The sequence below is a fragment of the Electrophorus electricus genome, chromosome 2 (genome assembly GCF_013358815.1).
Source record: "Electrophorus electricus isolate fEleEle1 chromosome 2, fEleEle1.pri, whole genome shotgun sequence".
NCBI classification, from domain to species: Eukaryota; Metazoa; Chordata; class Actinopteri; order Gymnotiformes; family Gymnotidae; genus Electrophorus; species Electrophorus electricus.
The window spans coordinates 11226618-11239307 of NC_049536.1; the positions used below are offsets into that span (position 1 = coordinate 11226618).

At 44.4% G+C, this 12690-nt stretch overlaps 1 protein-coding gene across 8 annotated transcripts in view; it reads left to right on the forward strand.

Moving 5' to 3' along the window:
- The window catches only part of plxnb2b (plexin b2b), a 94372-nt gene that overhangs the window by 18994 nt on the left and 62688 nt on the right, over positions 1-12690 (forward strand). The window contains exons 2-6 of one of the 8 annotated variants that reach the window (XM_035535967.1): positions 2646-2681; positions 3090-3104; positions 8535-8612; positions 8768-8838; positions 9224-9331. The exons of 1 other annotated variant lie outside the window; for it this stretch is intronic. The gene's annotated coding sequence lies outside the window, so the exon portion shown is untranslated. 6 more of the 8 variants (XM_035535972.1, XM_035535987.1, XM_035535975.1 and 3 more) reach the window with 6 other exon arrangements.

Consider the following 12690-nt stretch of genomic DNA (forward strand, 5'->3'; position numbering starts at 1 on the left):
ATTGCCATGCTCAGTTCTTTGGTCACCCTCAGCCTCATTTATACCCAATGTCAGTTGCTCTTCAAAGGACCACTGCTTAAAGGATGATTTTGGGTGGTGAACTGTTCTCAGAGTTGACTGACATGGTAGTGACATTTTCTTTGTCAGACACAGTGGTGTTTGAAGGAGATTTTAGACCTGTCTGTCCCTGTTGGGTTGAGGGTGGATGCCAAAAATAACCAACCACCAGCCAACAACTAGTAATAAAGGACTAATGTAGGACTAGAAAACGGTTCGTGGACACAACAGACTAACAGTATACTGAAGTGTTGTTTTCCTTTTCATAAAATCATTTTTTATTGAAATGACTTGCAAGTGTATCTCTTTGTTATATACTTAATTTCTCAGTCGTAGGCTACTTTTAAAAAACTGCTTAATAAACATGTAGAAGGTGTAGCAATTGCGGAGGAATGATTTGCAGTTTTAAAAGTTATTTATTAGTTTTGATGATCTCTTCGTCAATGCTTATGCCGTGTGTATGTGTGTGCTCCAGTGCTCGTGTGAGAAACGGACCTGGTCGTGAAGCTCTCAACCGCCTGTAATTAACCATGGGGAATGCAACGACCCCTCCCCCAGTTCTCCTCTGTGCACCTCCCCCGCTCTCTTGCCTTCTCATACTCACACTTGACTGCTGCTCATTCTCACTTTCTCACATTTCCCCATGAGAGACACTGAGATGACCAGGTCAAAGGCTGTGGACAGATCTCAGCCTGAACACAGATTAAATTACGTCTTTGTTTGTTCCATAGGCATAAAACCCAATACTTAAACGCACAAGCATGTTCAGTCAGACACGTGCGCAAACAGTCGTTTGCCAACTTTCCCACGGCTGTTGGTTGTTTTTTTTTTTCTTACTCACGTTTGCTCCTTCCCCTTCCATAAATATTAAACGCCGAGATGGGCTTCTCGCGAGTCATGAGTGCTCCGATTCCCCTTTCCCCCACTGCAGTTCTCCCGGGAACACCACGGTCAACCTTTCGCACATGGTTTACCTCACTTTCCCCCTCCCTTCTTCTCAGCTCTGAGAGCGCGTGAGGAAGTCTCCCGTGGAGGTCTGTACTGTTGTGTTTGTAGACCATATTACGATTCAGTGACAGGATCTGGTCTGAGTTGAATACGGTTCTTTTGCTCAATGTTTTCATAGCGGGCAGCTCTTCTCCCTCTGGGAGCGAGTGTCTGGCAGGGCCGGCACTAGGCCGGAGCATTGCCACTGCCCCCAAACAAACCAAAAGCAATTTTTCTTTAACTTGTGCCAAACCAATCACAAAACTGCGTTTTTGCTGTTTAACGGGGGTAGTGGTAGCTCAGTGGTTAAGGTGCTTGACTTGTATTTGGAAGGTTGCTGGTTCAAGCCCTGCCGCTGCCAAGATGCCATTGTTAGGTTCCTGAGCTCAAGTTGTACTCAGTCATAATTGTAAGCTGCTTTAGATAAAAGCGTGAAGTTATTTTATTTGGCTGAGCAGATGTGTTTTAAGCTTTGTTGCAAACAAGAGAGGTAGTTTAGCTAGTTATTAGGGCAGGTTGTTGGGTTTAAACAGCTTTACAAGTTTAAGCTTGCATACACACGGTAACGACACTACTACTTCATCTTGACAATGTAGCCAATTGTGTAACATTTTATATTTGCCTTAAAACCTTTTATTTTAGTAAATATTAAGACAATGCCCTAAGATTATAGTAACAGATTTTGTTTTATTAACTCCAAATATCTTTCACTATATAATGCTGGTTACTGTTTTCTTTTTGAAACAAGTTCACAGATCTTGCAGTATTTCAAGGGTTATCCAAGGTGCACGAGGCATCAATATCGCCACTGAGTTACCAATGAAAATAGAATAACCCCTTCTTGTTTGATATTCCTGATATGCCCAAGGCAACTTTGATGTGTAAATGACATCACATATATGTTTTACTGCAACCCCCCCAAGCAGTCTAGAACCAGGGTGGCTCTGGACAAAAGTTAGATGTTGCACTCTAAAACTCTGAAGGCTTGAGGTGGAGCAATTATCTTTGTGTTTGAAATGTCTCATCTGCTGTCGGGGGGATAGCATAATTGCTCTAAATAGCTTCCAAATCAAGCTTTGGCCTAGTTCACTTCATTGTGAGCATGCAGATTGAGGTTCAGTACATAACTGTGCAACTACATTGGGCCAAATAACAAACCCAGAGGATCACTGTAATGGCTGTGAGTAGTACTGTGCCTTATGCTTTAGGTTGTAATAGCTAATGGCTTGAGGTTTAGGAGAATGATGTTAAGCTTTTGCTGGTTACAGCCACAATTTGCTCCTCTAATGGTCCTTGAACATTTCAGCCTGTTTTTCCTTCCCCTTCAAAAAGCACTTTACATAAATTGAAGCACACGTTCGACTGACTGTATCTGGCAGAACAGCTGGATGCATAATTCAGGCTTTGATTAATCCGTATCTGTCACACGGTGAGCTCATTTACCCAACTGATTAGGACTGATTTTGAGGAAGATTAAAGTTTGTGATTCCAGTTCTTTACTTACTTTGTGACATATATTGATGATCTTCAAACTTGCATCGAACCTATGGGAGAGCGGACTGTGTTAGAGTTGTAACGGCTGTCATCTCTGCTCTCCACAGCTCTCCTTCCAGCACCTCGCTCTGGCTTTAATTCAGGTAAGATAATGGGATACTGCTCTCTCCCATCCCCTAACATCTGTCATTCACGTTAAGTAGGCTCCAGTCCATCCTGCCTTCCGTCACGGTTCTTGAATGCTTTCCTAGGGGGGAAAGTCTTGTGATTCTCTCTCTCTTTCTTTCTTTCTTTCTTTCTTTCTTTCTTTCTTTCTTTCTTTGACTCTCTCTCTCTCCCACTGTCAAATGAGGCTGTACTCATTAAATGTTTCCAGAAGAGTAGGAAATCAATGGTGCGTTTCTTGAGAAAGAGAACTTTTTCTTTCCTTAATTCAATTTACCTCTCCTTATCTGTTTGCACTTCTTTCTCTCTCCACCCCTCCTTCTTTCTTGTTTCTCTTGTCTTTCTCCCTCTCCTTTTCTCCTGTGAATTGCAAATGCCTAACTGAGGGAGCACAAGCAAAGGTAAGATCAGCTGCATTCAGATGTAATCTGCCTTGTAGGCGAGAGGCCATAAGCTTGGCTGGCTGTTCAGGGTTTTTTTTTCTTTAGTATCCATCTGGATTGTTTAGTATCCATCCCACGATAAGGCTTCTGCAAAGCTTTATTTGGCCTGACACACATCCCGACTGCTCAGGCTATGTGGAGAGTGCAATTTGAAAAGTTTTTTTGTCTGTGGTAGCCATTTAAAGTTAAAGCAAAGGCCACATCTCTTCATCTTTTTCTTGTCTCTCTCCATCATCCTCTCATGCTGCTCTCAGGATCTGCCCTCTTAGCTGGCAGCACTTGATCTGATTAGGTCAGCGGGGCTGGGGAAGAGCACAGTATGTCATGCAGAAGTTTGGGCGTCAAGTTTCAGGGCCTGGACGCACTTTCCCCTGAGCAGCTCTAATTATTCTTCTTTGTCTCTCTCCCATTCCCAACACACACACCCCTCAATTACACTCACACACAGTTCCTCACTTACTCAGACACACACACACACACACACACACATATTTCTTTACACTCCAACTATTACTCATTATGTTCTCTTTGCACCTTTAGACAGGTTCCACCACCTTCACCACTACCACACACTTGTCTGCACACAAACATGCGTATGCACATGCGCGTGCACACACACACACACACACACACACACACACACACACACACACACACACACACACACACACACACACACACAGAGAGCATAATTTAGCAACCTGGCCATCTTGCAGGCAGTTGTGCTGCTATCTGCAATGAAGCAGCTTTGCTAGTGGCACTTGGCTGACTCTAGAAGACAATGCCTCCTTCTATTTATTTATTATTTTCTCAAATGGGCCATTTTTCCCGCTGGTGTAAAGGAGGACAGGAGGCAAGCCTGGATAGGGCCGCAGCAGTTTGCGCTGTCCTGCAGGTCACGGTGCAGCTCATTGTTCGAATAATGGATGTGCTTGCAGCAGCTCCCTGGGAGTAGCTATCACTGGAGTTATCTACAGTGTGCACACACGCCTGCACACACATGCTCGCACACACACATCTAAGAGCTTGAGTAACCTGTGATGAATGGCTATGAGAGTCGCTGTGTGCGATCAATAAGCCACTAGCAACTAGATGAGTGAAATCGGACTACGCCCCCCTCTCTCCACCCCCTTCCATTTCTCCTGAGTTTAAGGACGGGCATGTCTCTGATGAAAATCCGTAGTTGTTTTCTCATTGCTGGTCAGTAGTACTGGGTACTGCCCATCGCCCCACATAAATGTGCTGGTGTACACACTTGTGGGAGAAGTGTGTGGTGCATTTGATGGAGGGGAGAATAAGCCTCCCTCAGCACTGATAGAGGAGTCCAACTGAAACTGGAGATGAGCTGAAAGCATCTCATCCCTTTTACTGGGTAAGAGGGAGAAGATGGCTTGGGTTACAATCAAAGGCCAGCTGGTTTAGCCCCCCCCCCCCCCCCGCCACACACACACACACACACACACACACACACACACACACACACACACTTTATATCTCTCTTGCTTTTCTCATGCTTTCTTAAGTGCATTCAAATAGACAAGTACACAGACCAGGGACCATCAGGAGACATTCAGAATCTTCAAAAGAAATCTGCATATTTCTGTGCATTTTAACCAGATGTTTTACTTTTGTTTCTAGAGTGTGTGATTATTCTAAAGCACTGACTAATTAAGCCTTCCGGACCATCACAGCAACACACCCACCCACACACCCACCCACATAACCACAGTGGTATTTTAGCAGGGGCTCCATAGTGGCCCTGAAGCATCTTTTGCATGCATGTTGCAAGAAGGTAAAATGTCTTTCCTCCTCCTTCCCACTGCCCCTGCCTTCCAAGCTTCCCTTCACTTGTCCTGCTCTAAGCTGCCTGTTTGTTTGCTGATTGTATGGCCGCTGGCCACTGCACCTGTTGCCGTCAACATCGTGTATGTGGATATGATGCTGCCCCGGTCACCCCTGCCACAGATTGTGTGTGTGTGTGTGTGTGAGTGTGATAGAGAGAGAGAGAGGTAGGATGGGGGGTGTGGGAGGGGTAGAGTGGGTGATCTTGTCTTCTGTAGACTGTCAGATTAACTGCCCTCTTGGTCTAATGAAGTCAGGGTCAGCTAGGGGTGTGCGTGTGTGCGTGTGTGCGCGTGTGTGTGTGTGTGTGTGTGTGTGTGTGTGTGTGTGAGCATGCATGCAGTCTAATGAAGGTAGGGTTGGATGCAGTCTGTATCTAATTGGTAATGTTTGCCTATGGCTACCATGGCTTTGTGTGATTGAAGAGTCCGGTTGGGGTCTCTCCTCTTTTCTACACTAACAGAAAACACCTATGCATACACATTACCCAAAAAGCTCGCCTTAAATAAAAACATCACATCTTTCTTGCAAACAGACATGCTTGCTCGCTCTCTCTCTCTCTCTCTCTCTCTCTCTCTCTCTCTCTCACACTCTCACACTCTCTCTCACACACACACACACACACACACACACACACACACACACACACACACACACACACACACACAGTACAGTACCCTTGAATCTGTTCACACCACCAAATTGGCTTGAGCAAGGAATCTGGATCCTTTAAAGACTGGCATTTCAATTTAGGAGAATTGCATAACTGGACTATAATTTTAAGGTCGATGGGCAGTGCAGCAGACTCAATCTCTGTCATTCAAATACTGCCCTACTGTTTGGAGACCAGATCTGTATTTTCTCGTCTCCAGTGTGAGTTTGCTTTGCCTCCAAATCTCACGGCACCATGAACAGATCTCATGGCACATGAACAGAAACTTGGGTCACCTGACCTTACAAAAGAGAGATGGTTTAAAGAAAATTGCTTGAATCAGTTTTAACATCACCAGCAGGAGGATCGTGGTGATCCCTCACACATGCTTGCAGTGCTGGCCCTTTGCTGGTCCACTTGGCTGGGTGGGAACTGGGACACAAACTGGTCACAGCAAATGGCAAGTTTGGTCCCAAGGCCTAGACCCTCGCATCTAGGGCTCATAAGACAGGCTGTGTGATTGTGGCCTGAAGATATAAAAGCAGGATTATTTCATTGATTGATTGTTTATTCAGTGCTGTAGTAACCTCATAAATCATAAGTCACTCCCCACTAGAAGCAAAAATAAACAATAAAAATGCTTGACCTTTGTTTGGACTACATAACTGTGCCATACACTGTTCTACTTCCTTTCTTAAAAACTAGTTCAAAGAACTATTGAAATCACTTAATAGTCTACAGCAATAACAACTAAATAAAATTCATAGCATCGTGATCATCATGATGATGATGAGCACATAATTATATACCTCATTAAACAGATCACATGAAACAGGTAAATAGTAATCTAAACTACTACAGATACACTGGATCTAATTACAGTGTGTTGGGCCAAACCTACTGATGCCTAAAGCTTCCACAAAAGATTCCAAAATCAATGACAGTGGGCAGTAAGGGAGTTAAAGGGAAAGAGAGAGGGATGTTTCAAGTGTGTAGCTGGTGTTACAAATGCTCCCATGAGAGGTATTGAGATGCTAATTGTCCTGGAGCTCGCCCTCTCCAAGTGGCCGATCTTGCCAAGCCGAGGAGAAGTCTTTCCCAGCTCAGTGCTACCTCTCTGGCTCACTCTCCGTCTCCTCTATCCTTTGCACTCTCACCTCATTTTTGTCGTCCCTTCTCAATCACTAGTCACTTTTCATCTTGATTCTCCTTCTGTGCTCAGTTTCCTCTTTTCCTCCCAACACCCCTTCTCCTACTAAGATACGCAACACACTGATGGTGGGAAGTTTGGAGCTCAGCCAGGAGAAACCCCACTCCAGCCTCATTTGCCCAACTCGGAGAGAGGGGGGTGGGACAGGGGGAGTAATAGTGGGAGAGAGGGACAGACATATAGAAAGAATGAATGTGCGGGGGGGTGGGTAAGGTAGTGAGGACTGTGGGGCAAGAGGGATGTGAGATGAGAGGAAAAAGGGGCCACCATAATTAGCTGAGCCTCTTCTCCCTCTCTCTCCTAGCTCGTTAGGGCTTTACTGGCTGCGATTGTTTAGCTGTCACACTCAGCTCTCCAGGGACAGATGGGAGGTCGCCTCTCACAGAGAGAGATGCAGTGGTCAGCCTCACCTGCTCCACACCTGGGCTTCTTGCGCTCGCTCTCTCTCTCATTTGTTCTCTCGCTCTCCCACTTGCGTGTTCTCTCGCTTGCTTGATCTCTCTTTCTCTCTTGCTCCTCTTTCTCTCTCTCTCGCTCTCTCTTTCTAGCTCGCTATCCCTTCTCTTTCCCTGTGGCCTCTAAAATGAGGTTGCCACCATGGCTTACTGGCTGCAGGCTCAATCTCCCCTTCTCATCAACAGCCTGAAGCCAAGCAGAATGTACAGTCAGAAAGACTGCTAGTTTGTATCTGCCTTCTTTTATTTGTCTCAGCAGAAGGAAAACCTAAAGCTTCTGTAAAGACGTTAATCTCTTCTCAACTTGTCTTAGGCTCTGTATGTTCTATACAGCAGCATGGTACCAAATGTCCACATGTCATGCAAGTTTCTTTATTTGGTCAAGATGGTGGAGCTTAAGTATAATCATAATAAATAAAATAACTATGGGGCAGCATTATAGCATTATAGATTACAATTAACATCTTTTCATGAAGGAAGCTGTCAAGCATGAATGATCCCAGCCTCCCTCTTCATAATACATGAGACATGCCCTCCACAGCCAGAGTTTCCCTCCCATTCTCGTGCACTGTCTGCTCTCTTCTACTAGGCCAGTTAGCACGAAAAAATGGGCTTTGAGTACTTTGTATCTTGGCGAGGTTTAACTACTATGGCACATTCAACAGTGTTACATTAAAGCCCACCTGTTTCTGCACCAGGCCCCTCTACATGCAAAAATCACATTTATGATTCGTTGTAGTCTGGCAGTTATCATGCTAGCTAGACAATGCTAAAAACTAGTAGGAGCTAGATTATGGCTTATAGGTACACTATTCAAATAATGTTTTAAAAGTAATGCTTATGTATACTGGTAAATGTATATGAATAATGTCAATTTATCTACTCTGGTCTCTATAAGATGATCATATATATTTCTTAAAATTCAGAAATAGGTAAATAGGTCTTAAAGCTCACGGCATAGGACAAGACATGGGGAAATGATTGCCCACGCAGTGACCTTTAAGACCTATTTACCTATTTCTGAATTTTCAGAAATATATGTGATATTTCATATATCATATATATTTCAGATATATAGATTCTTTTGCGCAATGAAATAATTAATGTTAAATATTGTTCAGTTTCCCGTTTTCTCATTAGGCCCTCATTTTCTTTAAGAACAAATTTCTTTGAGCATCACTGGTTTGGTATCACTGCCCTTTCCCTGGCTTTGTGCCTTCCTGCTGCAGGTCTGTCCATATGTAGCTCTCGGCAGAGTCTACCTGTGTGAGGCTCAGGAACAGCAAGGCTTGATCCTCTCCATGCTGGTACCTTCTAATCTCCTTGTATTGCTTTGTCTTCTGTTCTCACATATTTATTCTCATTTTCTCTCTCTCTCTCTCTCTCTCTCTCTCTCTCTCTCTCTCTCTCTCTCTCTCTCTCCAACTCTTTTTCTCTGTCTCTGACTTTCTTTCTCTACTAGGCCAATAAGCCCACTGGTATTAGTGTTGTCGGGATGGAAGAGGATGGGATGCGCCTGCCTCTCTCTAGCAGGTGGTGCCTCAGCTTTTGTTAAGCAGTGCATCCTGGGAGTGTGTTTGGTTTTTAAGAGCTGGAAAATGTGTGAGAGATTTTCGTGGCAGATTTAAATGCTTCCTTCTCTTCAGTCTTCGTTTTGCACATCACCCGGGCCTTCTCTCCCTTGAGCACAAGCAATGGAGTTTGATGGCTTCCATATTCACATGGGGTCGCAGCTGTCAGTCACTCCACTTGGGGCCTCAGTGGGGGGTTTGGACCCTGAGCTAATCATCATTTGTGGGGAATGAAGTTTTCTTTTCTCTCCCCTCACTCTGTGTTTTGTGCTTTGTGTGTGTGTGTGTGTGTGTGTGTGTGTGTGTGTGTGTGTGTGTGTGTGTGTGTGTGTGTGTGTGTTTGACAGGTGACAACCCTCTACACAGCAGAGCTTCCCCCTGCTGTTACTCTAATTGGTAAATGAAGCACTAGCCCCAGACAGAAGGCTAGAAGGAACACAGTTTTGGTCTAATAGGTTAGTTCTTTTCTTATGCTTTCATAGCTAGTTTAAATAGCTATTTTTTCCCATTTGAAATGAATCATTTTAAATTTAGGTTCTGGTCTTTTTCAAAGTAAAAGAAAATATTAAAATTACTCAGAAATATGTCCATAAGTGATTTTATTTGAAGCTCTTTATCTGAGCCCTGAGGTCTGCAAATTACTTTGTATGAGTCATGTTAAACCTTAATCATAACTTTGCTGTTTGTTTTACACCTCTTTCTGCTCTTAGTTATGAATATTTTTTTAATTGCTCTAGCATTTTGCTTTGTCAATAAGTCTAATAAGTTGGAATCCTCAGTACATTCCCTCTCCTAACAAATTAGGCACAGCTAATACAAATTCTTTCTTAACATAAATGGTGCATTGATCAATGATGTATAATTCAGCCTAAAATAGTGTGCTGTTTCTACACTCCAGATCTGTGCAAAATTGTGGTTTTGCTTTTTCATCTCAAGGCCAACCATAATCCTAGAGCAATTAGGGAGAAAACCGAACAACTATGCTGGTCATCATTTGCGCTTGTTTTTAATTTTCCATGAGCAACTGTGCACTCGGCAGGGTGGGAGATATTATAAAACACCTCGCTCGCTCCTACCCTTCCCTCTGCCCAATGTGAGTTCCTCTCCTCCAGTATCCCATCACCCCCTGTGAGGATCCAAGCTGTCACGGCAGCCTGGGCTACGTCCCTCTTTGCCAGGGCACGGCAGGACGGGATGCATCCTTCGGGGGCTCCCGATGCCCCTCTCTCAAGCTGCCGCAGACCAGTCCCTTCCTGCACAAATGTTATCTAAATGCTAAGCACTTTGGCATGGACCCACAGGAGTGCCTTGGTGCACTCCGCAAGCTCAGAGAGAACAGTTTGCTGGCCTTGAGCATGAGGCGCCTGCTCAGTGCAGCGAACAGGAACATGAGCCTATTTCACTGTGTTTGAATTAGGGAGCTGCGAGGCACTCTTAGGGGCTGGCAAAGCTTTAGATATGGAGAGATTTAACACAGCCGGAGACAGAGAGTACACATCATAAACAGATGGTGCTCATATCGGCCCTCCGCACAGTGTTGGTTCAAGGCTTTCGGGTGAAGACAGATCACGCATCAAGTGATACTGGTCTTGCATAACCCCTTATCCTTCTCTGGATCTTTTCCTACATTACCACTGGTACATGACAGTTTGTAAGAGATTCTTTGGACAGGGCAGGGTTGTGAATTTGTGAGAGAAGTAGGAATATAGGGGTGAAAGGGAGGTGGGGGATGGCTCACCAGCTTTAGGATGCTAAGCCCCTGAACAGTGTGGTTGGTGGTGGTGAAAAACTGCTGTCCGGTTCTCACTGATCAGGTTGCTCCTGCTCATGTGCCCCTTGCACGATCATGTAGCACGAAGGCAGTTCTTCACAGCTCAGCAATATTTGGGGGCATAAAAATTGAAAGCTGGTGTTTTTTTTCCCCCTGTGCAGAAACAAAAGGACATTGCTGACTTGTTCTAAAGTGATCGCCACAAAAATTCCAGAGTAGTTGCATTTTCAGTGCAGGCAGACGCATGCTCAAACCTGTCGGATTCTGTCAGTTTTTTCATAAGCAACTAGTACTGTGTCCATGTGTCTCATTTGTGCATATATGACTCCTCACATATTCTGTCTCTTTCTAACCATTGCTGGGTGGGAGTGATGGATGGGAAACATCTATAGCAGGAATGAGTTTAATTTCTCTCTAGATCAGGCCTGAGTCCGATTTCACTGTGAGTCTGTTTTGAAGCTAAAGACCTATCTCCCTGTACCGAGGCTGCTGACAGGACTCCCTGTATTGCTCCAGATCAAGCTAGATGACGTCAGGCCACTTTTCAGATCACTGCCAGACATACTTAAAGGTTTAGGGACATAAATTGCCATCTCTGTAACTGCATATTTAGGCAGATGCAGGCACTCTGAAACAGATAATGCTGTTGTTATACACTGCTTTGAATAACAATGAATAATATATAGCATTTTCTTGTTGTGAGCAGTTGAGAGGAAGACAGGATATGACTATTATTTCCTGAGTGGATGCCACAGGAAGTAGTCATCCAAACAGGAAGATGATGCGCGCTCAGTCATGGTGGGCATTGCATCTTTTCCCTTATTGCAAACCTTCAGAATGTTGCTGCGTTCACAAGAATATGGACAAATTGCCAACTACTTGAATTTCGGCTTTTCTCTTCAGATACTTGTACACAGCTGTCACCAGTGTTGGTGCTCTGGGCTACATGAGTCTCTTTTTATTTGGTTGCATGGAGAAATCTAAATAATGAAATGGAGCTGGTAATTGGCCTTTCACGGTAATTAGGCTTTGGCTGTCAGCTAAGCCAATGCCTTTCTCTCATCGGAAGAGTCTGAACCAAGAACAGTAATTACTATTATCTGTGGGGGATGTTGACACAACAATAATCCTGTTCTTAGTGAGCCAATCACAGTGCCCCATGGCCACCACCCTGGCCCCCCATTTTTTAGCATCTATTTCAAAAAGCATTTATCTTTAGGGTTTATGCTAATTTACCTACTGTCCCGTCAGCCTCTGCTGCACCAGAGAGAGCCTGACCTGTGTTTCTGAATTTTCTGCTTGGCGATTCTGAAAAGCTTGCCCATATTTTCATTAGACGAACAGCTTGAGTCTCCCATACTAACAGTGTGATGCTCGACCATAAACAACATTATCGGGCATCTCGGCGGGCTTTCTAATGCACCGGTAATCCTGTCATTTCATTCATGGGTACCTCCGGGTTTATTCTGCTATGGCGCAGGCGTATCTGCTTGCCTGTCTGCCTCTGTGAGAGATCGGATTCCCTTCACCCATTGCTGTGCCACACCCACCCGTGGGTCCCAGCTTCTGCTGGGCTTGTGCGAGCGGAAACTGGGACCTGCTGTTCAGGTATGAAATGAGACGCCAACTGGTAAGGAATTATACTATGGTTATGAGCCATATATGCTAAGTTTAGTCAGTGGAGTATTATTGAAAAAAGGAGTGTTAGTGATGGGTAGTGTGTGGGGTATAAATTTCAACCATTTACCAAGACCAAGACATTAACTGGGTTTAGGGCAGTTAAGTTAGGCCACTGCTTTTATAATTCCTTATTTTCCACATTGCCATGATGCATGGCTGAGAAAGGCCATATGGAACACTATTTGTGGAGAAAGGGTTTTTTAAGCCTAGCTGTTTAAGCCTTGCCTGTCTGACGTGCTACTGGACTGAGGAGAAACGGTGTCTAGCTATGAACGAGAAAATGGATCTAGCCATGCATCTTTGTGCATTTCTTTAATAACATAGCACAGGTAGTCGTGCAGAGGTTCCTGCCACCAAAGCTGA